This window comes from Psammomys obesus, unplaced genomic scaffold (assembly GCF_907164565.1).
Source record: "Psammomys obesus unplaced genomic scaffold, mPsaObe1.curated_primary_1811, whole genome shotgun sequence".
Taxonomy (NCBI): domain Eukaryota; kingdom Metazoa; phylum Chordata; class Mammalia; order Rodentia; family Muridae; genus Psammomys; species Psammomys obesus.
The window spans coordinates 21,034,009-21,040,928 of record NW_026596069.1 but is presented as its reverse complement, the minus strand read 5'-3'; positions in this window follow the sequence as shown (position 1 = coordinate 21,040,928).

Below are 6,920 nucleotides of genomic sequence, written 5' to 3'. Positions count from 1 at the left end.
AAAGAAAGAAAGAAAGAAAGAAAGAAAGAAAGAAAGAAAGAAAGAAAGAAAGAAAGAAAGAAAGAAAAGAAAAGAAAAGAAAAAAGAAAGCGGCCTCTACCCTGAACACAGTAAGGTCCCAATCTAGAGGAATAAGCAGGAAGTGTTGCCGGAGAGTCATCCCAAACAGACCTAAATTCTTTCCTCTAAACTCTCTTGATCTTCAAGGAAGTCCAGAAAAAAGACTCAGAAGTGGTGCTAAGCCACCTCTTAAGGTAGAGCCCGCTGTGAGTTCTCACAGACACTGAGTTCTCTTACCAAGCCTGTAAAGGGTATGAGCCATTAGTTACTCACCTTTATTTCCCTCATGCTGGTTAAGTTTGTTCTCTGCTCCTCGCTTTGCTCCTGAACACAACACAGCCTAAAGGAAGCTGACTCTCTTCCCCTTCAGGTGGCCTGTCTTGTTCTGTTCTGTCTATGATTTTGAGGCTGTCTCACAAATCACAAGCTGTACTCAAACTCTCCCCACCTCGAAGCTTGACAGCTTCACAAACGGGCATAGCTTTAGCTCCTGGTCCTCCTGCCTCCACCCCTCCCCTTATTGCTGGGGTGATAGCTATGTGCCACCAGGCCCAGCTCCAGCCTGTCTTAATCTACAACGGGGATACTGAGTCCCATGACAGAGTCAGAATTCTAATCTTCAGAGAAGCCCCCCTTGGTCGCCACCTCCCCAGGACTGTCTCCATGGCTGGCACATGGGACGCACTCATGCATTCTTCATTCTTGCAGTTTTTACGAAAACTAACCTTGCAAATGTCCATTTCTCCTTTGTCAATGGCCAATGTTCTTCTCTCATCACCTGGACCATGAGCTTCTCCCATGTTCAGGAAAGTGTGTAGTTCCCAAACAGGTCAGTCTCAAGCCCCTCTCACAGGGCTGAAGGAGGGGGAAATGTCCCGTGTTTTGCACTGGGGAAGCTGGAAACCCAGTACAGCATTATCTCTTCCAAACAAATGTTCAAAAGCCCTCTCAGCCTCTATTCTATACCATTTATGTGGGGTTGGGGTGTATTTCTCTGTGGGTTTTTTTTTTGTGTGTGTGTGTATGTGTGTGTGTGTGGTTACCTTGTTGTTGGAGCTCCCATCTCACATTGACATCATTTCTTAGTGATTCCGCCCAAACTTCTCTGTTTTTGTGGAAGAAAATGGCTCATTTTTTTTCCAGTGGCTAACTACAACTTCCATAGGCCCTAAACTCTAGCATGTCCCTTTTCTCTCCCCTCATGAAGAAAGAGTCTATTGCTATAGGAATTATGCTCTTACCACACACAACAAAAATTCAGGAAAAAAAAAATACATAAAACGATGTTTTCCAGACACGTGAAAGTAACAATGGAAAATTGTGACCCACCAGCAGAAAAAAAGACAGAAAGAAGATGAACCTCCAATTTAGGTCTTGTTTCCAGGTAGTAATTCAAAGAATGGGACAAAGACAGAGCTTGAAATTTTGCTGAGTTCATAAAACATTGAACAAGGTTCAGAAAAGCCACAGCAGCTAAAAATGTTCAGGGCAGAAGAAGATGTGCAGACAGAGGTTTCCAGAAATCCGCATCGCTGTTCGCCCTGCCCCACTGGAAGTTTCCCTTGATCTCCTCACGTGTGGGCCACTAATCCAAGAAGCAGCAATGAGCGATTTCTAAAGGAAGAGCATTTGCTGTAACACCACAACTGGAACAAACTCAGAAGCTCCGTTGAGAATTCTTGAAATCTCAATAGCACCACACCTCGGAAGCACAACTAAATCAGATCGCACAGCAGGCCAACTACTGGTTCAGACAGTTACATGATTCAAGTCACCAAGAGGAGAACAAACAGAGGGTTCCAAATATCTATACATTACCATTTGATGGGACAGAAAAGTTAACTGTCCTGACTTGATCACTGTACATTGCATACATGTATAAATTACAATGCATATATATTGGTTTTTCAAGACAGGGTTTCACTGTGTAGCCCTGACTGTTCTGGAACTCACTCTGTAAACCAAGCTGGCCTTGAACTCACAGAGAACTGCCTGCTTCTGCCAGCCTGCCCCTACCCGAAGTGCAGGGATTAATCTATAAATTACAGTATTATACTCTATAAATAATAAGTGCAAATATTGTGTCAACTAAAATATAAAAATTATATCTTTAAGTCCTTTTAAAATACAAGTACTTTGGTGAAAAATAATAATGATTAATATGTAACTTGTAATACATATTTAAATATATGATAATAGCTCAAAGAATTAGAAGGGGAAAGCAAAATATGCCATTGTTGGTTCTTCTACTGTCCATAAAGAACTTCACTGTCGTATGAAGATGACTGTGGTAAATTAAAGATGGAAATAGTAATTTTTTATTATTGCAACCATTTACATATGACACAAACAGGTATGACCAATAATCCAGTTATGGAGATAAAAAGAAGTAGTTTAAAGCCCAATTAGGATGTGAATAAAATAAAACATATTTCAAGAACAATCAAGTGTTTTGCTATGATTTGAATATACAGTTGGCTTTCTCTATTCACTGTTTCCCATCTGTGAATGCTACCAACCTCAAGTTAAAATTTTTCCAAATGAAAAAATTGTGTCTGTTGGACCTGGATGGTCTGTTTCTCTTCTTATCATGATAGCCTAATCACTGTCGCCATGGTGTTGTGTTTTGTGTTAAAGGAATACCGAGATGGTCCAAGCATAAGAGAAGACAAGCATGGGCTACATGAAAATGCTAATCCTTTTTTTAGAAGGGAAAGCAGCTGCAGACTGGGGGTTCCTTGGAGAGCCTCTCCAATCCAACCCACCCACCGCAGAGACTGAAAGACACAATAACTTTGTTTGCTTTCGTGAAAAAACGGCTGCCTCCACTTAAGGACCAGCCTAAATTCTGTTGGAACATACTTTTAAATCACAGCTGATGAACATATGACTGCACATGTATACACATACGCTCACACGCACATGCACATACACGCGCACACGCACATAGTGTGATTCCTGGAAGACTAACATGGCAGTTACCACAGTATTATTACCACAAAGGAAAGAGATATGAGACCAGCCAGCCACGCCTAGACACAGGCGAGATTGTTTTGTGCCTGTGAGGTCCAAGGCCTAAGGAGGAAGCTAACTTGTCGACAGAGAGGAAGAGGGGAATCAGATAGGTGTCACACTTCTCTGTAAGTCCAAAGAGTGGGGCAGAGTCTGCACTGATGTTACCTTAAATCGCAACGGGCGCCTGTCCAGCACTCGGTAGATATTTGTGAAAAGAAAGAGGGGGACTGAGGGTTCAGCACAGGAGTTGAGCAGCTACTAGGCAAGCGGAGGGATCTGTGTTCCATCCTTAGTACTGTAAAGGTTAAATACAAAGGAAGAGATGGCAAGATTGTGTGTGTGTGTGTGTGTGTGTCAGCACACATCAGAAATCTATGCATTTCTGAAATTCCTTGCACATGGTAACAATAAGGTCGATGAAATCTTGAAATTACAATAGAGAAGAGTAAAGGAATTCAGTGAATATGGTACTCAGAGAAAGGACTGAAATGCTAATGCTGAGAAGTGTCAATTGCAACCTCCCGGATGCCGGAAAAGATTCTCCTTGTCTAACTAGCTAGGGTTGTGCCAAGAAACATCCATTTAGTTTCCCTGCCCAGCTAGCAGGCTCATCTGACAATTGTCCTGCAGATTGATGGATAATGTAATCAGGATAGTGTATGTGCACAAATTGAGAGGTGTGGCTATTACAAATACGATCTTAATGCACATCAGAGGCCATTCCAAAGGCAGAATATTCAATTTAGAAATCTATTGTCACCTAGATCCATCTGCCAATAAATCGCTGGAGAGATGCATTTATATTGAGGGCAAAATACTTTGCCTTCTGTTTCCTCCAAAGATCCTCGAAGATAAAGTGGTTTATCTTGAGAATCTTTGTTCAAATGGCAATAAAAAGCTCACCTAACATGAAGGTCAAGGGACAGGATGGTTGACATAAATACCTATTCCTCACTAAAGAAAACAGCCTCCATTCCGTCCCTAGCAAGGTTTAGGGAATCATTGTCCTAGGCCTGGGTGTGGAAAGAGTTTTCCACTGAGTTACAGTTTAGCTCATTTAAATGAGATTCTCAGTATTACATTGCAGTGGAGGCCCAGGAGCTCCAAAAGCCAGTGATGACACCAAAGTGTCACAACTTTTTAGTTAAGCTGCCATGCTAAACATGGCAGAGAGTGTGGGTGGAAGCCATGTCTGGTGAGGTGCAGTCCCAGCTGGCCTAATGCAGGTGTGGTGGGCCCTTTGCCAGAAGGCAGGCTTCAGTGGCTGCCTGATGCTGACACACCCAATGAATGGCAGAACGGTGGCCAGCAGCACGTGGCAGACTGACCAACAGTTAAGCCCTGGGTTGTCCAGGAGCTTGAAGCAATCTGGGCATGGGTAGGTGCCAAGCTCAGGGCATTCAGCGGTGATCATCCAGGAAGGAGGGGAGCCCTTCCTCCCCCAGAATAAATGATAAATCTCAGGCAGCCATGATGGAAAGCTGATGGTATCACACAGCACACAGACTTATTTCATGTGAAATCAGGAACTTACAAACCTTGGGCATTGGGAGGGGTTTCATGGGTGATTGTGTTTGACTTGCTGGGGTTAGAGATGCTGGGGATACTTAATTTACATGTAGTGATACAGTACCTCATTACATGCAGTAGCATGGTCCTATCACAAGAAGACAGTACTTAATTATCCTATGGGTTGGGGAGAATCTCCAAGTACAATTGAAGGTCATTGCTGAAAACTAAGATCTCCTTAGCATATGGTGAGTATTTCCAGGAATTCCCAGGTGCTTGCTGAGCAGGTTTCTTATCAGGACAGGATCTGGCCTGTAATTTTCCCTGAGGGCTATGTGACAACTCTATACAAGATCTGGGGTTACCAGATCAGGTGGAGAGAGAACCCTGTTGAGAAAAGGGAGCCCTTTATCATAGACCGAGCACAAAGACTGTCTGGAAATGTCAGACTTCAACCTTCTCCAGTAGAGTTCTGCAGAAAGCACTTGCTATATGAGCATGGGAGCCTGAATATGGTCCCCAGCACCTATGTGAAAAAAAGCCCAGGTGTGACACATGCTTGTAGTGTCATCCCTGGGCAGGTGAAGGCTTCATGGCTAGCCAGCCTAGACTAATGGGAGAGCTCCTAGCCAATGAAGAAACCCTGCAGGCTCAAGAGCTCCAGGAGAACCACAAGCAAGGTTGTACTGTAGCTGCCACATGTATGTAAACACATATGCATGTACACCTGTCTGCAAGCTTATAGCAATGCGTGCACACACACACATGCACACAGAAGAAAACACTGACTAAACAAAATGTGTTCTGTAAAACTACCACCAATCCAACGCAAGTCTTAAAATAGGGCTGCCAACCCACCCTCACCTCCACTGTAGCTAATGCTCACATATGTATCCTTGATGTCACCTGCCCATCGTCTATTGAAATGAATTTACTGAGCTCTGGTCTCTCTCTTTCTCCTCTCTTTCTCCCTCCTCCCTCTTCCCCTTGCATCCTCCTTCCTTCCCTCCTACCTCTCATCCTGGGATGGACTATCTTTCTGAACCCGCTCCCAGAAAGTCCTATCGCCATCAATTACTAAGAAATCTACACTTTTTTGCAATGGTGTCTATCTGATCCATTGGAGTAAATCCTACCTTGGCATCTCCTCACACTGCAGTAAGCCTGGGCAAAGAGAAAAGCCTTCCAAATGGGACAGCTATTTATTTTTCACTTCACAAAAGAGCAAGGGCTTCTTATATCAAATTTTTGGCTCAAGAGCCCTGAACATAAACTGGCAAGGGAGACCTAACTTCACCTCAGAAACATTGTTAGCTGACAACCACCTTGAGAGAGAAGAACAAAATCCCATCCCAGCGCGCTCAGACAGCTCCAAACCCCTTCTGCTGTCACTTAACACCACGGCTTTGATTTAATTTGATGAGACTTCTAAGACAATTTAGAAACCTAAGCATTTAATACCAACCCTGATCATTCCTCCTCTGCACAGACTCAAAGGTTTCCTTGTTCATAAATTTAAAAAGTCAAATCAGATGTTAGGTCCATCAAAGTATTTTTAGTTTTTCTATTCTTTCATTTGTAAGGTCCAAGTTGTTGTCCAAAGAAAAGAATAAATGGAAATTATAGAGAGGCAGGTTTAGGTTGCACAAGAGACGCAATCTCCAATGATCAAAGCCGTTACCAGTGAGACAACCTTCCCCCCCGTCCCCTGGCATTAGAAAGGACCAAGAAAAACTTGGGAGCACAGGAGGATTAAGTAGCTTGGCCTCTGGAATCCCTCACTGAATATGATGTGCTTCCAAAAGAAAGGAAGGATTCTGGGTTTTGGTTATAATGAGGTGCATTTCAGCAACAGTGTCTCTGGGAGATACACCAAAAATGCCAAGGTTCTGGGCTGGAAAGATGATTCTGTGGGTAGAGTATTGCTCATGCATAGGACCCAACTTCAGAGTCACGGCACTCTTATAAAGGCTGGGCATGGCTACACACATCTGTAGCCCCGTGCTAGAAGACAAGACAGGACAAGCAGTTCGCTGTGGCTAGCTGACCAGTCAATCTTACTGAAATGATGAGTTCCAGCTTCAGTGTGAGACCCTATTATACCGAGGCATCAAACTCTGGCCACTACACATGTGCCTGCATGGGTAAATACACCCACCAACATATACACACATGCACACAAAATACAGACGCCACACACACGGGGGGGAGGTAATAAAGACATGTGACACCAACCACTGGCTTCCGCATGCCCAGGAAAGCTCTCTCTCTCTCTCTCTCTCTTTCACACACACACACACACACACACACACACACACACACACACACACACACAC